Source organism: Stegodyphus dumicola, chromosome 3, assembly GCF_044657685.1.
Source record: "Stegodyphus dumicola isolate Sdum_Otavi_A_Nest chromosome 3, ASM4465768v1".
In the NCBI taxonomy this organism is placed as follows: Eukaryota; Metazoa; Arthropoda; class Arachnida; order Araneae; family Eresidae; genus Stegodyphus; species Stegodyphus dumicola.
In genome coordinates, this window is record NC_140770.1 from 27685436 (window position 1) to 27707024 (window position 21589).

At 33.6% G+C, this 21589-nt stretch overlaps 1 long non-coding RNA gene across 1 annotated transcript; it reads left to right on the forward strand.

Moving 5' to 3' along the window:
- Window positions 1-1902: 1902 nt before the first annotated feature.
- Window positions 1903-16233, forward strand: LOC146997946 (uncharacterized). The gene is made up of 2 exons (XR_015040162.1): window positions 1903-2060; window positions 15279-16233. It is a non-coding gene; the product is annotated as an uncharacterized LOC146997946 (long non-coding RNA).
- The last annotated feature ends 5356 nt before the right edge of the window (window positions 16234-21589 follow it).

Genomic DNA, 21589 nt, shown 5'->3' on the forward strand with positions numbered 1-21589 from the left:
GCTAGCCACTGCGCCACGCGTCTCTTACAGAGAGTTTAGTGTTGCCATAATTTTTTCATATATTTGCTATATTGTTTATATTTGGGATGTAAATTGATGAGTATATCCGACTATCTTCATCTGTAAAAACTGTTACTGCAAGCAGTTGTGAAAATGGTTCCAATTTTTTTTTTTTTTTTTTTTTGTTACACTTTTGCTCTTCTTGCATGTTTATTCACAAAAGTTATACTAATCTTTAAGACACAAAAACAATAACTCAGTGTTTGAAATCACTAGAAAATATCAAAGTGATTAGTTTTATAAGGAATGTTATTTTAGTTTTAATCTAACCAGTTTTGTTCATTTATTTGCTGAGCTTTTTCTATCCTTCCTCATTTCCATTTCCTTCCAGAATGTTATTTTAGTTTCGCGTGATAAGCAAAGTAGAGTAGAAAGACTCTATTTAAGCTGGCGTCTGAGTTACATCAAACAAAGTGTCTTCTGCCATTCGTCCAAGTTTTTTCATTGATTTAAACTTGTTATTTGACACCGTGCATTTTAATTGCCGGTTTGTGTATGTCGGTGGTACGGCTAAAGGACCAACTCGCGTTAATTACCTCTGTGCAGCTTTAGTTGATTATTTAATTAGTTTCAACTTTATATTTCTGAGTTGCATCCAAAAGTATTGGCGAAGTTTATAAGCACTAGGAGTGCCGTCTGTAAATACTTCTTGAGGGTAATAAAAGGCTCTTTTTACCCTTCGTACGCCTTGTCATTGATAGAGTTTGAACTTAGCGAATAGTCGCCTGACAGTTCAAGTAAAGGTTAGGTTTGATTCGGTTTATTTAATTACAGCAACGCCTCGAGGGCTATCTGCCGAAGGGGAGGGATGCCTTCCTGCAGGACTTTCTAAGGGAAACTGGCTCGTGAGTTCATGTAAAGATCTAGCCAACAACGTAAAGTTTTAGCTAGAATCTTACAGTTTAATTATTTTTTGTATCTTAAGATGAGAAGGGCAACGAGTTGTAAAGCAATTTAAAACGGAATCCTAAGTTTTATGACATTTATTTTGGAAAATATGTAAGACATTATTTTTATACATATAAGATATTATGGATTCATTAAAGAAATGAAGACTTGCTAGTAGAATTATAAAGTATCAAGCGATCGCAATCTATCTTTTAAAAGCTTTTATTTAAAATAATCCCTTAAAAATGTCTACCACAGGCGGCTGTGTCTGTCATACACCAGTACACTACACATAGCACGGATGCCTAGATGTGATTATGTAAGAGTAATGAGGCACAAAAATATATACAGAATAGTGGCTGGAACGTAATGATCCAAACCAACTGCATTTTTAACATCCATGTCTTTTAAACTTAATCACGTATTTTAACTTTTATAAGACTGCAAATTTTTTCTTCAGAAGCAGAACATTTTTAGTCTTATTTATGTTCTAAAAATAGTGACTTCAAATTTTAAAAACTGTAAATCTACAAGGAAATGCTGACGATTTATTTTACCCTGTAGGGGAAAATATTGCGTTTGTTTAATCGCCTAACAGAACATTTTTCTAGTGAGTCAGTTTGCAACAATAAGAAGTTTCAAATTACACACTTTCACCAACAGCTTAATAATTTTCGTTTCCCAAGCAATCAGAAATAATTGCAGCCAATTTTGGCAAGTAAGATGCAATTTTGCTGACAAACCAGGTAATTTATGAAAGATGTACGATACGATAAACGTAATTCGTGACAAAAATATCTTCCGAATCGTTCCATGGAAATGAAAGTCGCCTTTTGCAAAAATGTGTGGAAAATCTTGCTATTTCCTTCTTGCTGAGAGCGGGAAAGATGTAAATCCTTACAACCAATCAGCAAGGAACAAAAGGAAATGCATTTTTGCAGAAACAGGAAATCCTAAATGTTTCCCCCTTTAGAGGCCCTCAAAAAGCGGATTATTGGACGCAAATAAACACAAACTTTTTGCATCTTTGTGAGAGAAACACGGGTAAACAGATACGTTCTAAATAATTTTAGTACGGTGTCCCTGCAATACATAATACTCGCATGCGAATGGTATGTTTGATTTTAATAATAATATAAAAATTAAATATAGTCTATAATCATAATGAAAAAAAATCTGTCTGTGATTTATTTTGTTTCTTTTTAATTAATATTTAGTCAAAAATGTTATGTCCATCCTTCTCTTTAATGTTCGAAATACTCTCAGAGAATTTAAACTTTTTTAGTAAGTTCTGGAGTGTGTAGTTATGCTTTATGATATTTTACTTCTTTATTTTTAATGCTCAAAATATTAGTAGAATATTTTAAATTTTGGAATATCCAAATTATTCTTTGGTATAATTATCATAAATTTTATGATCTTGTACTTGATTGATGTCATTTCAAAACATTTTCTTGAACATACCAGAAACATCGAGTGTCTGTGATATTTTTATATTTTATTATTTTTTCCGATATATAAAGTACCAGAATTTCGTTTGAATTAGTTTGTTAAATTATTCATTCAATTCTTTTGCTGATTCAATTACATTTTTTGCTAAAGTATCAAATAAAGTTTTAAATCTAAATCTGCGGATGAAAATTACAATTTTCTGTATTCTGTCTTTAAGAAAGGGGATTTATGTCTAAATTATCATTCTTCTCTAAGAATACTACATAGCAAGCTGTTCTGAAAAGGATATTAATGCATATTTTAGAAACAAAATCCGAAAAAACGATATGAAATGAATTGGGCTAAGTTATATATTTTTATAAATTATTTAAATTATTATTTGAAATATATGCAAAGGAAAAAACCAAAGTTTCAGATAAAGATTTTACTGGAAATAAAATAGAGTATTGATTTTTTTCGATAATAGTAAGATTTATTATTTACTTTTTACTTCCTTGTACGAAGTAAAAAGGAAGTATTGTAATCGCGAAAAGTTTCAGGCAGCATATTTCAACGAAAATATCCATTTTAACCGCTATCGAATGCAATTTAACGATGTTTTTGCCTGATATCTGTACGTAAGGACAGAATAAAATACTCTTTTACTTCAAAAAAAATATATATATAATTGCTTTAAAATGAATTCTGAAGACAATCTTTGGTGGCATCTCTACGAACGTATGTATGTACGTGCGTACGTACGTACGTTCGAGCGTACATACGTATCTCGCATAACTCAAAAACGAGTAACCTCAGAACGTTGAAATTTTGTATATAGGACTGCTATAACATGTAGATGTGCACATCGTATTTTGGTTGCAATCGGCCGCACCAAACGTTTATAAATATATTTATATATATATCCACTCTGTTATCCGGCTCAGTGATCTCAGTTTCTTTACTCTTATATGTTTGTAAATTGTATATTTTGTGCTTTAAAAATGATTGAATTATGTTGTTTTTATCTTCCGGTTAAGGATTTTATGCCTTTAGTAAATATGTGTGCAATATTTTTATAATTATCAGCAATTTTAAAGTTGTTTAATTGCCGCTAAGTCTTTTTTTAATGGCGGCCATTGATGTTTACATTTGAATCAAGAGACTGGTGGATTTGTTGCCAATCTAGAGAAACTTAGCTTCGCAACAACAAAGATACCGCATTCATTTATTATTGCCAATTAAATCATGCTTAATTCTTTCTGGAATTTTTTCGAGGAAATAAGTGTTTGAGATTTACTTCGTAATTTTTAATATAGATATTTTGAGTTTTTATGTATTTTTGCCTTCTCGCGAAGTGAGAACTGAATTAATTAAATGAGAAATACTCAATCGTCTGTGAAAAACTGTTTCTTTTTTTTTTGTTTTGTTTGCTTAATTTCTTTTTTACATCGTTCTAGCTTTATTATAGTATTTGAAAAGAACATGTGGCAACGATTATATTATTCTTTAAATGATATACATTTTGTGCATTCTGAGTTATAATATGAACGAAATATAATACTGTTAAGTGAACCTTGTGCCCAGAGTGTCGCTATGTTAAACAAATAGAGTGAATTTTAAAGAATGCCTTTATTCTATTGTGGTTTATGCGCTGTCGGCGAAGTAGATTTAATTAAATCCAATAAGTTTAAAGAAATGCAAGAAACAAATGCGTATAATTTAATATTCCGTACAAGGAAGTCTGTGGTGTACACATCAGATTTTTTTTTTTTTTTTTTTTTGTTTGATGCTCTTCGGATTATTATAAAAAACATCTTATCAAAGTGGAAATTTTTTCTTAAGAATATTAATTTCTTTAAAATTGAGTATCTATTTCACTCTGACCAAATGAAAACTGAAATACTTGAAAATTTACCTTTCTTGTTTCATGTGAACATGAAGTTGAAGTTAAATATTAATTTTTAAATGAAAAAAAAATATAAACTATAAACATTTGGAATAAAACTAATTATACATGTTTAGAATGTGCCAATATATATATATATACATATATTATCGCAATCCTTATGAACTGTTGGTCATTGTATAGAAGCATTTAAATCCCTTAAAATGTCAGGATCTTTATCTTTCTATAGGATCAACAATGATTTTATTGTTTTCAGTATTTAAATTTACTTTTTATCAATTTAGCATTTCTAAATTAACAATTCCAATTTAATTAATTACAAATTCCGATTTTTGGTGCCCACAATAGTATACATCAACTATCTAAATTTTACATCACACTTTTTAAGAAATAATTTTTCATTTATATATTCTCCACTAAATTATATATATATAAACAAGAGTTTAGAAGTTTCAAAATTAAGATAATTAAAATTATTCCATTTTGTTATGTTGCTTAGTTTTTGCTTCAGTTTTAATATATATTCATCCTGTTAGATAATTTGCCATCGTTTTTTATTTAAAAATTATCTCTTATGTATATATACATATATATATCAAAATGCAATATTTCCAGAGAAGAAACTTTAAAATTCTTATTTAACTAAATAATAAATAAATAACGTTGCTATTTCAGAGATTTTAGTTTTCTCTAACCATCATATCTTACATGAAGGAGCTATAAAATTATCGTTAACCATGTAACAATTTAAAAATAGTTAAAATATGAAAGCGTGAAATTTTCAGAAGTGCTTAAATTTCAGATATTCAACGGCTCTAAATCTGACGAATCCATTTAAAAAATAATACCAGTAGAATGTCTCAACGTATACTTGAAAGGCGTTCTCGAATGTAAAAGAGATAATTCAAAATTAGGCAACGTAATATTACAGAATTTCTTATACTGTAGCAAAACCCTGCGTAGCAATAACTTCGGTGCAAAACAGTTGAGCGGAAGGAAAAGTTATTTTGTAACAGAATTCGAAACTTTTCCCCATTTGAATCACCATCTTGGATAACCATCTAGTATTACCTCAAAAGCATGCGACCGTGAAGGATTAGCTCCCTCGTTTTCCATTTCGGCATAAGTCAGTTGCCAACTAAAACGTCTGAGATGTTTTGCTACAAATAGGTGTGTTAATTTAAAATCCCATTCTCCTCGAGAACTGCAGTAATGACAGTTTCTAGTTTTCTCCAACCTTTAAGGAAACTACTTCAATATTCAAAATTTAAAATGGCATGATAAAGGAGAAAAATCATGGTAGGAAATGAAAAATAAAATTTTCGGACACACATCAGCTGGCTGTCTAATGTGTTAAAAACAAATATTGAAGTTCACAAAAGTACATCATTTTAGACGGTTCACGTACTCGAGTTGTCTGTACGTCTAGCACCCATGTTTATTTTATGACTCTTTTTAAGCATTTCAGTTATCATCGTTTACTAAATAATACAAGCATTGAAACATAAAAGTGTTGAATGAATATTGCGTTTGTGTTGAACATAATTGCATATACTGATAAATATAATGTATGTTAGTTGATAAGTATAATGCCACTTCTATGAATTTTCCACTGCATTCCGAAATTTACTTTTTTTTAAATCCAAATACAAAATCTTTCCCTTACATAGCGTAATTTAAAGAAACATATCTCTGTTTTTTATAATATGGTGTACAGGAGAGGCAGTAAATTTTAAGCATACGTTTATATGCTGGATGACAAACATCTAAATTAAACATTTATTAAATATGTTCCAAACCCCTTCCATTCACAAGGAAATACATATGATACATAGGATATCAAAATGATATATTTATTGGTAACTACTTTGGAAGTAAAATTAATTTAAATTTAACTTCTTGTGCATGATCTTACAAAATTCGAATATTTAATATGCTTATTAATTTACCACCGGCATGCTTATAAAAATGAAATCGGAAGAAGATGAATTTCGAAACCTCCTACCCTTTCCAACGGTTTGGTTTGGATTATTTAATTATGGCAAAGCACTGGAGAGGTATCTGCCTAACGGAAGGGACGCATTCGGGCACGACGGGTTTAATTTATTATGGCAAAATTCACTAGGGCTATCTGCCTAAGGGGAGGTATGCCTTCGTGGAGAACTTTCTAAGGGAAACTGGCTCGTATACACGTTACACATGTAGGGAACCACGTAAGCACCCATGCAGACAGCCCGTTCACCTGGATTGGAACCCAGGTCGGAACTGCCAGTGTTCAGCGACTTAAATACTCGGCCCCTGGTGTGTCCGCTTTCGAATGGCCGGACTCCTACTTGGCAGTAATTCAACTATTAATTACTCTACTTGGAGTAATTCAACAAGAATGATCGGCCACCTCTTAGTCATCTTAATGTAACATTGTGCAGAATGCACCACAAAGACATGTTGATCCACAAAAAGGAGAAAAGATGTATACATGCAATCAAGTCTAAAGCGGGAGTCGAAAAAACTGTGCCTTTTGTTTCGGGCTAACAGAACAGTCACTGTAGAACAGTCACCGCTAGCGCCACTGTACTGTCTGAGGCGACACAACTCTGAACTTGAGCCATCAAAATCAAGTCACTTCTCTTTTTAAATAAGTTATCTTATTTACTACTTGTTATCGAGCAGCTTAAATACCGCGCTATTAAGTACAATGAATCAAAAGATTCGCAGCATGTAATGAATGACAGCATGAGTAAGACACTCGTGAAACAAAAGTAATTAAACTTATAAAAAGGAGGGATATAATAAATTAAACAGCAATCATTTGAAATAAAAATTGCATATTACAAAAACAATGAACTGTTCGGTACTATTCCGTTTTGAGGACCGTAAAAAATTGCAGCAAAAATGTATGCGCAAAAGCGCCAAATCTAGCAAACGCGCCTGTTTAACAGCGCGCCAAATCTAGCGTACGTGCTGATTTCAAATTGCGTTAAGTTTAGATATTTTTATATTTCTTAAGACGCCATTAAAATACTAGTTTAATTTTCAAATCTTTTTTTTTTTTTTTTTTTTTTTTTTTTTTTTTTTTTTTTTTTTTATATATCCTATGGATTTAATAATCTGGGAACTGCTCATGACGAAAAGTCTGCAATAAAATTTTTTCAAAGAAACGGCATCATTCATTATAGAAAATTATGATTGAACAACCAACGAGATGAATTTATGCTTTAGCGATAACTCGGTAGCGAAATAGAGGTTCAGGAATCCATTCAGTTATGTTTAGCCTTTTTTAATATAAATTATAATAATGATCTGAAATAGTTATTTACCCTTATGCTTTCATTCAGTTATGTTTAGCCTTTTTTATATAAATTATAATAATAAAAAAGTATTATATGAAATTAACCTTTCGTCTAAATTAAATCATCAATCTTAGATAGTTATTTACTATTATACTTACTTTCTTGCGTTAAGGTTGCCACAATTATTTTTGGCAGCACTGGCATCAACAATAGTTTGGCGATTTTTTACGGTCCTCAAAACGGAATACTAGTACAAAATATTCTTTTCTTTTACAAAGTGTCACTGAACAAGCCAAATTGTCACTGAACAACTAGTTTTCAGAATTTTTCGCCTTTAATATTTAATGTTTACTGTCTCTTGCTTAGAAAACAAGCATTATAGCCCTTAAAAGGTGTAAAATATTAAACCACAGTTTAATTTCAAATAATATTTTATAATGCAAAGGCAATGAAACATTCTTTACCTTTACAGATATTTTAACCAAAGAGTCAATGAATAATTAGTTTTCAGATTTGTTCACTTTTAACATTTAATGTTTGATGTCTCTTGCTTAGAAGGCAAACATTATAGCGCTGAAAATGCGTTATGATAATAAGTTTCTTCTTTACCATGATAAGTTGATTTTCTTTTTAAATTAAAAAAAAAGCAGATGATTACATTTTGCACAATTCTCTTTGAAAAGCGGCCAACAGACTACTATTCCGAGTCTTTTCACACAAATATGTATAAAAGTTATGTTCTTGCATGATGGCCGCCTTTAAATAAGCCTTATTTTCATGGATGGAAAAAAGTTCTCTTGGTCACGCATCAGCAACCATTTTGTTTTCTGAATGTCGTAAATTTCGGAAGAAATCTAATATCAGAAAGTTCGAAAAAACATGTATTTATCTCACCATGCGTGAGACTGTTCATCATTTCCCCGCCTTTCCGCAGTGAAGTGATGAAAAGACGTATGTCACTTCAGACAGGCTGGTTAGTTTTATAACGAAACATCAGGCGTTGTTTATATTTTCACTCTTACTTACTGCATTTCATGCCTTGACTCACAAATATTTGGGAAATTAATGATTTAATGCTTACTATGGCATTTCCAATAAGAGCGTGACATTAAGTCACGTGACCAACTTCATCTACTCTGACGTATCTCCGCTCATATTCGTCAACGAGGAATCTTCGAACATACAGTATGGCAGATTACATCGCTCCAAAGCACCAACTCAATTATGGGCATTGTTAATTAATCTTCTGCTTTTAGATCAAAAGTTGAAATTAGTATCTACACTGTTACGAAATGTACAGGCGCGGTAAGATGGCTTCCTCGCAAAGCAGTTTTAGGTTTGCCATAAAATGGCAAGGAAAGGAAGGGCTGCCACATTTGGCGAGAAATCTCCCATTTGGCGACAAATTTGGCGATGTGCCATGGATTGATGGAGAACCTTCTGGAACGAAGTCTTACCGGTTTAGCCCAGAATGTTCTCGAACACAAGCCGAAAGCTATATAAACCCTGCTGGTCCTCAGTCAGTCAGTAGTATTGAGAGGTGTGCTTCATCAAGAGGGCGAGTGAGTGTGCCTCGTCTAGCGAGTCAATTCCTGCGGAGTCGATCGAGTTGACAGCCGGGCAACGAGTGCCGAGTGGGTCGTCGAGTGCACTTAAGGAATCTCTTAGTGTATCGCGGTTAGTGCATCGTCGAGTGAGCGTGTTGAGAGCTCCGCGATCGACTGAACCGAAGAGTCGAGAGCCGTGCTCTGTGTGTCGTCGAGTGCATCGCGAGTTGTAGCGTGGAGAGTCTCGAGAGTACGTGGAGTTCCGAAAACGACCAAGGAGAGTCGAATGCTGTACTCTCCTTGGTCATCTGGTGCTTTGCGGTGAAGCTGTATCCACCGTGGTAGCCTGATAACCTGAAGGCTGTGTCGCTGATTGTTCCAGCTTGTTTATAGTAGTTCATCGACGACTGTAAAACGTGTTTTAGAGCTGTCCTGACAATACTGGCAAATAAAGTGTGTTTCGATACTTCATCAAGTAGTGTCGTCATTATTCACTGCAAATCCATACGAGCCCGTAACGAACGTACCGAAGGAAGAAAATAACGTAACAACTGGTATCAGAAAAACTGTCAAGTAGCAGACGATAATTTATACTTCCAAAAATATAGTTTCAGTTAAAAAAAATTTCCGAGCAAAAAAATGTGAGAAAGCTTTCTATTCATACATGAGAAAGTTTTTGAATGAGATTTAAAATTTCATTCATCCACTAAAAACTTTATCTGTGCTTTCTCGAATGACAGTTGAATAACTGATTTACTTAGCTAGAAAAAATAAGAAAATTTCTATCAACTAATTATTTGAAAATTATTTCAGGTTAGTTGACTTTAAACTAGTAAATTATTATTTGCTTGTATGGAACCAAACAAATAGTAAATTACGAGTAAATTATTATTTTCTGTAAATTATTATTTGTAAACTAGTAAAATATTATTTGCTTGTATGGAACCAAACAAATACAACCGATCTTCAAAAAGGAGTATTAGATTAACCAGCTTTAAGTGCAATAGACAAAAATAAATATTTTACAGACAGACAGTCAGGGACTCGGGAAAAATTTCCGTATAATATGATAAATTTGAATTTATAAATGTTTTATTACACGTATTGGTCAAAATATCATTGATTTAGATTGCTTAGATAAGCTGCATCTTGCTTGTGTAGAACAGACGCTTTAACTAAGCAAGTTTCAAAACTTTCTGAGATATTTGATTCTGAATTTCTTTTACTGGGTTAATTTCAAATCGTCGCTTATAATAAAAATTCAGGAATAAAAATCCAAATACTATGACAAATAAATTCTACGTTAGTTGGAGTTAAATCTCATTGGCTATTATTAGGATAATCATAAACCTCTTTAACAAAAATGTACCAAGCCCATCATTTGGTTGCATATAGATAAATGTTTAAAATATTAATAGTTAAGATCCTTTTGAGTTACATTTCAGTGGTTCAGCAATTCCGTGAGTTCTGCATGAAGTGTAGACGTTCCTTGAAGATCAATTTTGTAATTATTTTGCTCAAAAATTATTTGAAATGTTTAGCGAATTATGCATGAAATATCGAAGTTTTACTTTTAATATTTATGCATTAGCACAACAACATGTAAAGCACAATGTAAAACGCATGCACATGTAAAACACATGCACAACAACATCTATACAACACTATTTGAAACTATGAGTAATTTGTATCATGGCTATCCAGATTAAAACTCTACAAATGTTTTTTCGAAACTGCTTTTATGATTCTTGCAGTCAAAAAATATGATCTCTTATTTATATTATTTTTATAAAAATCGAACAGTAAAATGCACTTCGTGTTTTATGAGGTTGAACTTTCACGCAAAATGACGACAAGCCCTTGACATCTGAGAAGATGTCATGCTTTCGATTTTTGTGCGAAATTGTAGATAGTCTCAAAAGATTATCGTGCAGTCTATGTACACACCTCATTAATCGAAGAGATCGAAGTGAAGATAATACTTTTATTCTCATAATAAAACTGTTGGCGTTATCTTAAATCAAAGTTTTACAAAACTGCTTTTTCTCAGAGCAGGAAGCAAAATATATGCTCTTGTCATAGTGTTATATTAATGAATTTGCTATATCATGCAAATAAAATGCAAAGATACTTGCAAATAAAACGTAGCAGAGTCCCAGTTTTCTAGGTTCTTCTTTCAAAGTCATGTCGAGCTTGTTAATTCATTTGTATATTAATTTTTTTATGCTTTAAATTATACAAATAAAACAGCGCAGCCCATAGTAATACAAATAGAACAGCAAAGCCCATAGAAGTAAATTAATTTAAATGAGCAAATGAGACTCAATGTCGAATGTTTTTTGTTATGATAAAAAATATAATTTATTGAAAGAAAGTAAATATGTGAACCGTATTCTTCTAGTTTAAGGATATAATCTATCAGTTATAGTCATGCTAGTATATTTTGTAATACAAAACACACTGACTACCCAAAGCACTTGAATGTTTAGAACAGTGGTCTTCAAAGTAGGGTACGCCTGCTCCAGGACGTGTGCAAAATGATACTTGAAGGTACGCCAAAGAAGTAGGATTACGAACACTTGAGAGAGCGACATGTATCACGTGAGGGCGATGTTCTGTTATCGGTCGCTGTGTCCAGTTTCAGTACCGTCTGCGAAACTCAACATCATAAATAAACTGGCTTTGAAACACATGTCCATACACAAATATAATATAATATATTTAAATATGATATACAGTACAACTTATAATTATTTTCATCTTAGGTATATGCTATCAAAAAAGTTTGTAGATTGCTATTATAAATCATTACATTGCTCTGGATTGGAACATTTATAGAATATATTTATCCTGAAAGAAACTGTACAAAAAACCATAAAATGATGCTTTCTGAAAATTGGTTTGAAGGCTCTAGAATCAGTTTCTTAACGGCAATTCGTTTCATTTATGCATGGGCTTAGAATTAACTTCCCCTGAATTTTGTCAGTGTCAGTTTGGTAAATCATTGCATTGTTGTGGATTGGAACATTTATACAAGGGAAGTCTATGGTCGTGCATTAATTCCTAGAACGTCAGTTAAAATAGGCGGCTTTGGTATTATTGTCGAAAGATGGCTGAAGTCTGTTTGTCTGTTTCCCTGTCGAAAAAATAAGGTTTGTTTCATCCTTCCACCCCAGGGGATGTGCGGCGGAATTTGCCACGAAAAAAAAAGAATGTTTTAGTTGCTCTTCCAGAATTTAGTTAAAGTTATTGAAAAAATATTATTGAGAACACTGTGGTATACTCAGGCTGTGGAAAAGGTAACATTGAAAAATTAAGAATGGCAAAATTTGAGCATTTCTGCATTAACCACAAATATAATTTTATCGATCTCTGCGCACAAACTATCGAACCCGCTACGTATACTGTTGAAAGGTTATGTCGTAATACGAAATAAACGTCAACGCGGCACTGACTGTACCCAACTAGATTCTTATTGAGTATGGCTGAGGGCAAAAGCGTCCTAAAATGTTCCCAAGGCATTTTCATGCCTCCGCATTAATCTTAATTCTCTAACAGACACTTTTTCTTATTCCTTTGGATTTCGTTCAATTTACAGGTAAAAATATATTCACGGATGCCCCTTGGCGAACATTGGTGATTTTTGGCGGTACATGGATACCGAGTTTGTGCAATTCTTAGACTTTTTATTTTGACTTACTACCGCTACACAAAGCCAAAATAAGAAGTCGAAGAATTGCGCAAACTCGGGATTCATATACCGCCAAAAATCACCAATGTTCGACAAGGGGCACCCGTGAAACAAAGACAAAATAACAACTCAAAGAATTGCCTAAACTCGGTATCCATGTACACATCGACCTATTTTTACTTAAAAAAAAAAATCAGAGAATTGCACAAACTTGGCATTGCGCACTCCCTTTGTCCATGTGCACATCGACCTATTCTGACTTGAAGAAACATCAGAGAATAGCACAACCTTGGCATTGCGCACTCGCTTGACTTTATCTACGTACACATCGGTCTCTTTTCGCTTAAAAAGTCAAAGGAGAAGCCAACAAAAAATATATAATCTCAGTAAACTACATTTTAAATCAAACAATCAAATAACACAAAAAAGAAAATTCATCTTAGCACTAGACGAAGGAAATATCCACTTACCTTGTTTAGAAATTCGCCGGTCAAATAAAATTCCTTAATAGCATCCAAAAAACTTCTTAAAATTATCTGAACTAGAATGTGTATACTAGCGTCGCCACATAAATTCACAAAGATAAGAGTCAAAAACATCCTCCGTAGTGCCGATATCCTCCGACGTTCGACCATATGCATTTGCTTGCTACAAACAGGACACTTATAATGGCTACTAAGTAAACCTTCATTTACACATGAGTCAATCAATGCTCTTTCCCTTTTCGTCGTTCCAAATCGTACAGAAACTTCAAATTAATCTTACCAAATTCAGCCATTATACCGTCTAAACCACAAAATAAGCAATGTACTACCTAACGAACACACACCACAAACCCTTGCTAATCTCCCAACACGTCATAATTGGGTGTCCATAACATTCAACTACTCAGGTTACCATAAATGAAACAACAACTTGGCGATAAATGAAGCAACAACTTGGCGATAAATGAAACAACAAGTCAGAGATAATACAAGGGACACCCTTCAATCTACACTAACGAATTTACACTAAACATTTCTAATTTTACGAATACCTGCTATGTCATTTTTTCCCTTATTTTTTTCTTCAACTTAGCCGTATCTTCAATATTTTATTTATACAGTCAAAAGTCGTTAATCCGGACTCGTCGGGACTTCGGCGATTCCGGATTATCGATTTTCCGGATTATAGATCATCAGTTTAAATCTGGTAAGATTGCATGCAGAAATTATAAAATTGAAAATATGAAACCGTAATTTATGAAATAAAGAACAATTATCATCTAAAGGGTATCAAAATTTACAAAAAAAAAAAGCTTAATATTTATTTGTTCACTTTATTAAACATTTCTTTCAATGTAAGTTGTTTAAGTTGCTTCGTTTTTTATGTGATAATACATTCTCTTTAATTCTATAAACAGACATAATTTCTTGTTCAGTTACAAAGTTCCGCTGTTCAAGTCCTATAATTGCTGTGTCTACCGACTAATTTGTCAATCGAAATCTTTTCGTTTTCAATAACCTCTGTCACTTTCTTCGCTATCGGAAGAGAATTATAATGACGAGGAATTTGATTTAAATCATATCAAAGACGGAGTACATCGAGATGAAATACTACATTTAGTAAGGAATTATAAGCCAAATAAAATAAAAACATCTGCCGTGAAGATAAGGATAGTGCTGACAGATCAACTTCCAATTCATTGCGCGCCGCGGCGTTAAAGATAAACAAACGTTAAAGTTTAGATAAACAAAGGATATGCCTTTATTCATTTTTTGCAGCAATTCCACTTTTTGTTTAATGGACTTCGAAACATACTTTCGCTTTGTAGTTCCTTTACACATTAGTAAATATATATCAGAAATTCTATTTGACATAATCGAAAGTTCAAGCTTACTTTCATAAAATTGCTCTAGCAGTCCGCAAAAAATAATAAGCCGGATCCAATTCGAAGATTAAGGAACAACGCAATCTGCAACATTAACTGAAATAGATAATTAGATAATTTTAGCTTAGCTTATACCTTCCGTTATACATTAAACGCGCATTCGTAAACGTATTTTGCGCACCCGCACACGCATATTCGCAGCCGTAAAGGTCTTACGTACATGCGTCAAAGCGACGCATGCGCAGAAAGTTTGTAGTTTTGAGGTCCGGATTATAGATCATTCCGGATTATGCGTGTCCGAATTAACGACTTTTGACTGTATATCGAATTTATTACCAGATCATCAACTTTTGCCGATATGTGAATCCGCTCCCGATAACAGAAGAGTACCGAAGAATGCTGAGAATTATTTGTTTGCATAAAAAGCAGTATAAAATTTAATAATAAATTTTGGCCGTTGTATTTCAGAACACACCAATTATATAAGTGTTTCTGTAAGCTTTCAAGTGATTTTCACCTGAATAATAATTTTCATGCAATTTACTTTAGATATGTGCTACTTAAGTAATTTGATACTTCTTTTTTTAATTTTTAGATTAACATGGCTTTTACACGAGGTATTTGCTTAATTCTTTTCTTTGCAATCTTGGCGATCTCTCAAATAGCAGTTGTCCAAGCTGGTCATAAAGGACATAATAAAGGACAAGACAACTATGACCTTATGGTAACTGGTCTAATCGCCAAAATGCTTCAGCAATCCGGTGGAGGAGGTGGCGGAGGAGGGCATGGAGGTTTCTATCCTATTTACATCCCTGTTCCTATGCATGGATAGAAGACAAAGTTTCTCATTTGCTGCACTTCTGCTGGATTTAAGCCAAAGAAGATCAGTTGCTGAATCATTCCATTCATATGCACTTAAACGCTTGGATGATTAATCTTACCAGCAAACGTTGCCTCAAAATAACCACTCAGTGATACAAACCATTTTTTTCTACAGAGTGGTCATTGATAATGTAACAAAACTAGCTCTTCTAATCCTATCTTTTATATTTTCCGTGATTTAGTTTTTGAAAGAATCGAATGCAATATTCAGATGCAGAATAAGTATTCAATATTGTGAGCGATTCAGCAGTTTAATGGATCATATAGTTACAATTCAAATCATAGCGATCGCTTGCCTTTTTCTCTTCACTGCGAGGGTAACTGAGGATTTCATTCTGTAATTTATTACCTAATATTTTTAAATCTTGGATTCCATAAAAATAACAATTATGGCCTTCCTTAGCTCATAAAAGTTAATTTTCTTGCAACCAGCATGGTTAAAAGTTGAGGCTTATATTTAATGAAAGTTATATTGTTTGTATTATTTTATGTACAGAGAGTTTATATATATAAAGCATATAAATAATTCTGTAAATAAGAAAATTATTTCATTCTCATATATTGCTATCATTTTCATTTTTTCGTGCAATTTGCATTTAGCAAAATGAATCATTGTAAATATGTACCATATGAATATTTCCAAATAAAATTATATTAATATTTGTCAAGTAAGTGGTTTTTTATTAGTAGATTTATTTTGTTCTAGGAATAACATTAAAAAATTATGGAAATAAATTTAACAAAGTATAGTGGAACCTCCATTAACGGGCACTCCAAAGTAGCACATAGTTCCTGGATCTTTGTGTTGTCAAAAAAAGAAAGGACATGATTGTCCTATTTAGAGAACAATTCTTAAAACATACAAAACCATTGTTCTCGTTAGAGTTCTCTAGATTCGACTGTATGTTGAAAAATTACATTAGTACCTATATTTAAGAAATGAACGAAATATTTTCGTTTAAAAAGTTATTGTATATTACATTATATTAATATTCGTTAAATACTATATTCTTCATGCCCAAGAAATTTAAAGAAGATTGTTTGACTAAATACCTCTTGAATGGTTTGTGGAAGGCCTGCCATTTTTTTAAAAGCAAAGAGGGTTCTTAAACTGTGACGAATTTAGCACGCAGTACCTTTTAGTAAAAATATCCAAATTTTAAGTTTTTCTCTATATATTTATTACATTTATATATATATATGCGTGTGGTATTTTAGCAGTCGTGGACATGAATGACGAAGCTTGGCATCAAAGCCCGGCATTGCTGTGGCTGGGTGTTAGGCAGCAGGATGATGACGCAGAAGTATTTTGCTTTTAATTGCACATCTTTATTCAATTCCAATGGCAGAAAATCTTTCTTTTAGATGAAATGACGTCATAACTATTCTAACAAAGGGAAGAAAGATGAGAGAAGCGCAGCAGCGTAGTTCTTACTAGCAGAGGGAGAGAACAGCTTCTGACGCAAAATGGCGCGAATTCTCTATTGATAGAAGCGGTTACGTAATAAGCTCGAATGTACTGGGAAATACTGGTCTAGGGGGAAGATCCTGAATTGCAGAAAGTTAGTTAAAGGTTGCTGGTTCGCATAGAGCAAAGCCGTCCTATTTTTTTTTTAATATTTTACATATATATAATGTATATAATAAATAATATTAAATATAATATTACATACATAGATATAATTTAAATACACGTGTACATACATATTTCACATATTTCTTCTTTGTACACGATTTTTACTGCACTTCGAATGCAAGTCGAAAATGACACCAAAAATTGCAAATTTTGAAATTAAATGGTCGACTTTTATCGTACGGGTGTCAAGCTTCTTACAATTTTATATTTCCATAATGAGTGTAAAACTTTCCCAAATATTAGTCTAGGAACCCGTAGATCGCATTCAAAATTAGTTTTCGTTATTTGAAGAATTTTTTTTTAATTTGACATTGCCAAAACACGAATATTTTTGTTATTAAAACACTTCTGTAATTGGAAGTGTATGACTATGACGATGATCAACGACTGCAAAAATAAAGGCCGAGTAAGGACTTTTGGTACTTTTCCGTTTCGCCGACGCAAATCTCGCCAAGCTGACTTTATTGGCGACAACATACAGTATACACATTAAAAAATGTTAGCTCTAATAAATTTTTATTTTGAAGGCATAAACATTTTAATATCGTTTAAAATTTTGTAAAAATACTATAAATAAAGACAATAAATTTGTAAAAAGACATTAATATAAGAATTTACTATGCTTTCATGGTACAACATATTGATTCACCGTTTCATATCACGTGACCCCAAGTGATCTCATTTAACGTAAACTACGTTACAAAAATCTAATTGTCTCAATAATTATCTACAATAATTTGAAGTTAAATCTTAATTTGGAATACAAGTTTAAATGAAAGAATTATTTCAATTCGTGTACGAAGAGCTTACTCAGAAATTGTGTAAAACTGCAGTGCATTTTCATTAGAATTGATGAATTTAACACTTAACTTTGCTTTTCCTATATTTTAGCCTTCGGGTGAGCGATGTGATTGCATCCTAATTGACTTAATTACCGCGAATGACCTTAGGGCATAAATTTGAACTATCTGGTAAAAATTCTATGTAATTGTATGCTAGTATTGAGAGAAACAATCAATCTGATAAGAAATGGCTGTGACTTGTTTTGAAAATGAAGCGTAAAAGGTTACAGAGAGGATATTCCGTTTGCCATTGGTTGTACCATTTTTGGCGACTTTATCGCTTGCGCCGGCAAAATGGAAAAGTACATCTTAAAAGATAACTCCAATAGCTTTACTTTTAGCCAATTTAAACTCGTTAGCAGAAGAAGAAAAAAGGAAGAAATATACGCAATAGAAAATTTTTACCCACTTTAAATAAACAAATATTACTTGCACATTTTAGAAGTTTATTTAATTCTACCAACTTTCCTAATAAACGTATTATATGGTTGCATTCCTGTAATAATAAATTTCGTATGCTTCTTGGTGATTACTTTCTTTTTCAATGCACAAATATTCAGCTCAATAAAAACCAAGTTCCAGATTATTTTAAATTCAGACTCTCTAACACCAAAATTCCACACCACAAAATTTATTCTACGATTAATTTCCTGCATTCACAGTTTGATAATTTACACTTCTTTCATATTATCAAGAAATGTCAAGTTTTCTTCGTAGCGATTAATACCAAGTGGGTTGTTACACTTAAATTTCAAAAAAACTTTGAGCGGCTTGCTCACCAATCACCATGAACTATATAATTCTACAGAATGACACTGCAGATTGCCACAGTTGCACAACATTGCCACCAGCACATAGTTACTTGCAACTCTGAAATCATCCAAGACGCACAACTTAAAAATCTCATGAGCTTTCAAAATACAGACCACTAAAGTTTCATTAGCAAAAGTATTTGCATCAGCAAATATAGGAAACAACCTCAAAGAATTTATTGTTAAGTCTAGCTCTCAGCTTATTTCACCAAATACAGCTTTTTGAAGTGAAGGACGATTACAGCAAATAAAACTTATGATTAATCAAGTAAACTTTTACAGCAATTTAACTTGATCTCACCTCCTTTCTAGAATATTAAAGCTTTGAAACAAAAATTTACAATCACTAAAATAATTATTCACACTTATTTGAAAATTTTACTACAAAGTATTATTAGCACAGAACTACTAAAAGCTACAGCTTAGCAACTTACTAATGCTACAGAAACTTCAATAATCAACAAAGCTTTTCATAAAAGACTCAAAATTCCTATAGTACCAGGCTGTAGCAGATTTTCTAACCTTTAGGCTCTTCCAAAGTTCCATAAAACATCACTAAAATTCAAATTTATTGTGAATGACACTAATGACTACAAGAAAAATAGAGAATATTTTTTTGCACTACAGCTTAAAAACTTTGTAATTTAATATTCGCTACTACACTGACTAAGAATAAGTATTTGGACACCTGTGATAGAAAAGAAAAACTAACTTTATTCAAAATCAATAGTTGGTAGAGCCTCCACGAGAGGTAATTACAGCGTGGACCCTCCGGGGCATACTTTCCACAAGTCTTTGTATGACAGCTAGTGGTATTTTCTTCCACTCGGCTTGGAGAAGACATAGAAGTTCCTTCACCGATTTTGCACGGATAGTGCACCCCTGAATTCGGCGATGCAACTCGTCCCAGAGATTCTCGATAGGGTTCAGGTCTGGACTCTGGGCAGGCCAGTCCATTCGATGAACTCCATTGGCACCATACCAAGCCTTGGTTAATGTCGAAACATGACAACTGGCGTTGTCGTCCTGAAAGTAACAGAGTTCCAACCCGTAAAACTGCCACAAGGTAGGAAGCACATTGTCATCCAAAATAGTGCAGAAGGCATCGGAGTTGAGCTTAGCATGAATGGGGACCAAGGGTCCCAGCCCATACCAGAAGAAACATCCCCAGACCATAATTCCACCTCCGCCGAACTTGACTGTTGGCACAATGCATTCTGGCAGGAGACGTTCTTCAGGTAGACGCCAGACCCAGACCCTGCCATCCGAACGGTAAAGGGTGAACCTTGATTCGTCACTCCAAAGAACCCGTTTCCACTGATCTACGGTCCAATTTCGATGCGCTTTGCACCACATTAACCGAGCAGCGAGGTTGGACTTTGTGATCAAAGGCTTATGGGCAGCAGCACGACCATGAAACCCAAGCAAATGTGCTTCCTTACGGATTGTATTCATTGAAACAATACTCCCGGATGCCTGTTGAAACTCCTCGCGGATGAGGGCCATCGGTTGGGTGCGGTTCTTCCGAATTTTTCTGGACAGCACTCGTCGGTCTCTATCTCCCACTTTCGCTGGTCTGCCGACTCGGGGCACATTCCGACAATCACCGCTCACCTTCCACTTCTTAATCACATAAGCCACTGTCTATTTTGGGTACTTCAGATCCCTAGATATGTCCCTTAAGAATCGGCCACATTTGTGATACCCGATAATTATACCTTTCTCGAAATCAGAGAGCTCCGAACTGCGAGGCATCTTGCATGCGACTAAAGCCGATGCTGTTTTCTACACGATATATACCGGCAGAGTCCGTGACGTACCTTAGGACCGCAGATATCGTACCTTAGGACATAGGTGTCCAAATACTTATTGGTAGTCAGTGTGTAAGGATCTTAAGTTTTACTAACGTTTATTTTATTTTAAATCTTTACTATCACTTCTTATTTTCTACTTCCGGCCAGAATTATAAGCGTGAAGGAGTTTATGCAAAGTTGTCTGGCGAACGCCAAGTATTTAAGTGTGGCCTTTTTGCCAAGCAGAAGAGAGGAAGCCGTGAGTTCGAAGCAGACCGCTTACCTTAGAAGTTACGCAGTTGCTACTTTGCCTTCCAGGCCAGAGGTTTTAATCCTCTTGATAAATTAAACGTATTGTAGTGTTCACAGTCTCTGTGCTACATACGCTTTCTGTTATTATAAGGCCAATCTTATTCTAAAGTTAAATTAGAGTTTAGTTTTATTTTGATATCTTTTAAGTTAGACACCGAGTGGAGGGTCATTGTATTCCGAAGTACGGAAGTCATTGTATATAAAGAAAAAATAAAGGGTTTTGTATACCCTTCGTCTGTATCCTGTCTACTTACTACAATTAGTGAACATAGCTTTAGTAAGCTCTCTGTTCTAGTCAGGTCATTGTATGTTTCCGAAGAAGGTTAGAAGAAACATTGAACCTGATAGTGGCGCCCGACGAAGAATAACCATGGCCGAGTTTCAAGAAGAACCTGTGCTGCCTGCAGAAACAGCTCAGAATCCAGAAATGCCAGCTGCCGCCCTGGAAGGATTTGGGTATATTGTCCAGACCATGCGCGCTTCGATGAAACCAGAAGCAACGTTTAATGGAAACTCACAGGTAACCAGTTTTTTGGAAAAATTGGATGACCACTTCATGCTCTACCCCGTGCACGAGTTTCAAAAAGTTACCTTAGCTACCAGCGCTTTGAGGGGCCAAGCGCTTAACT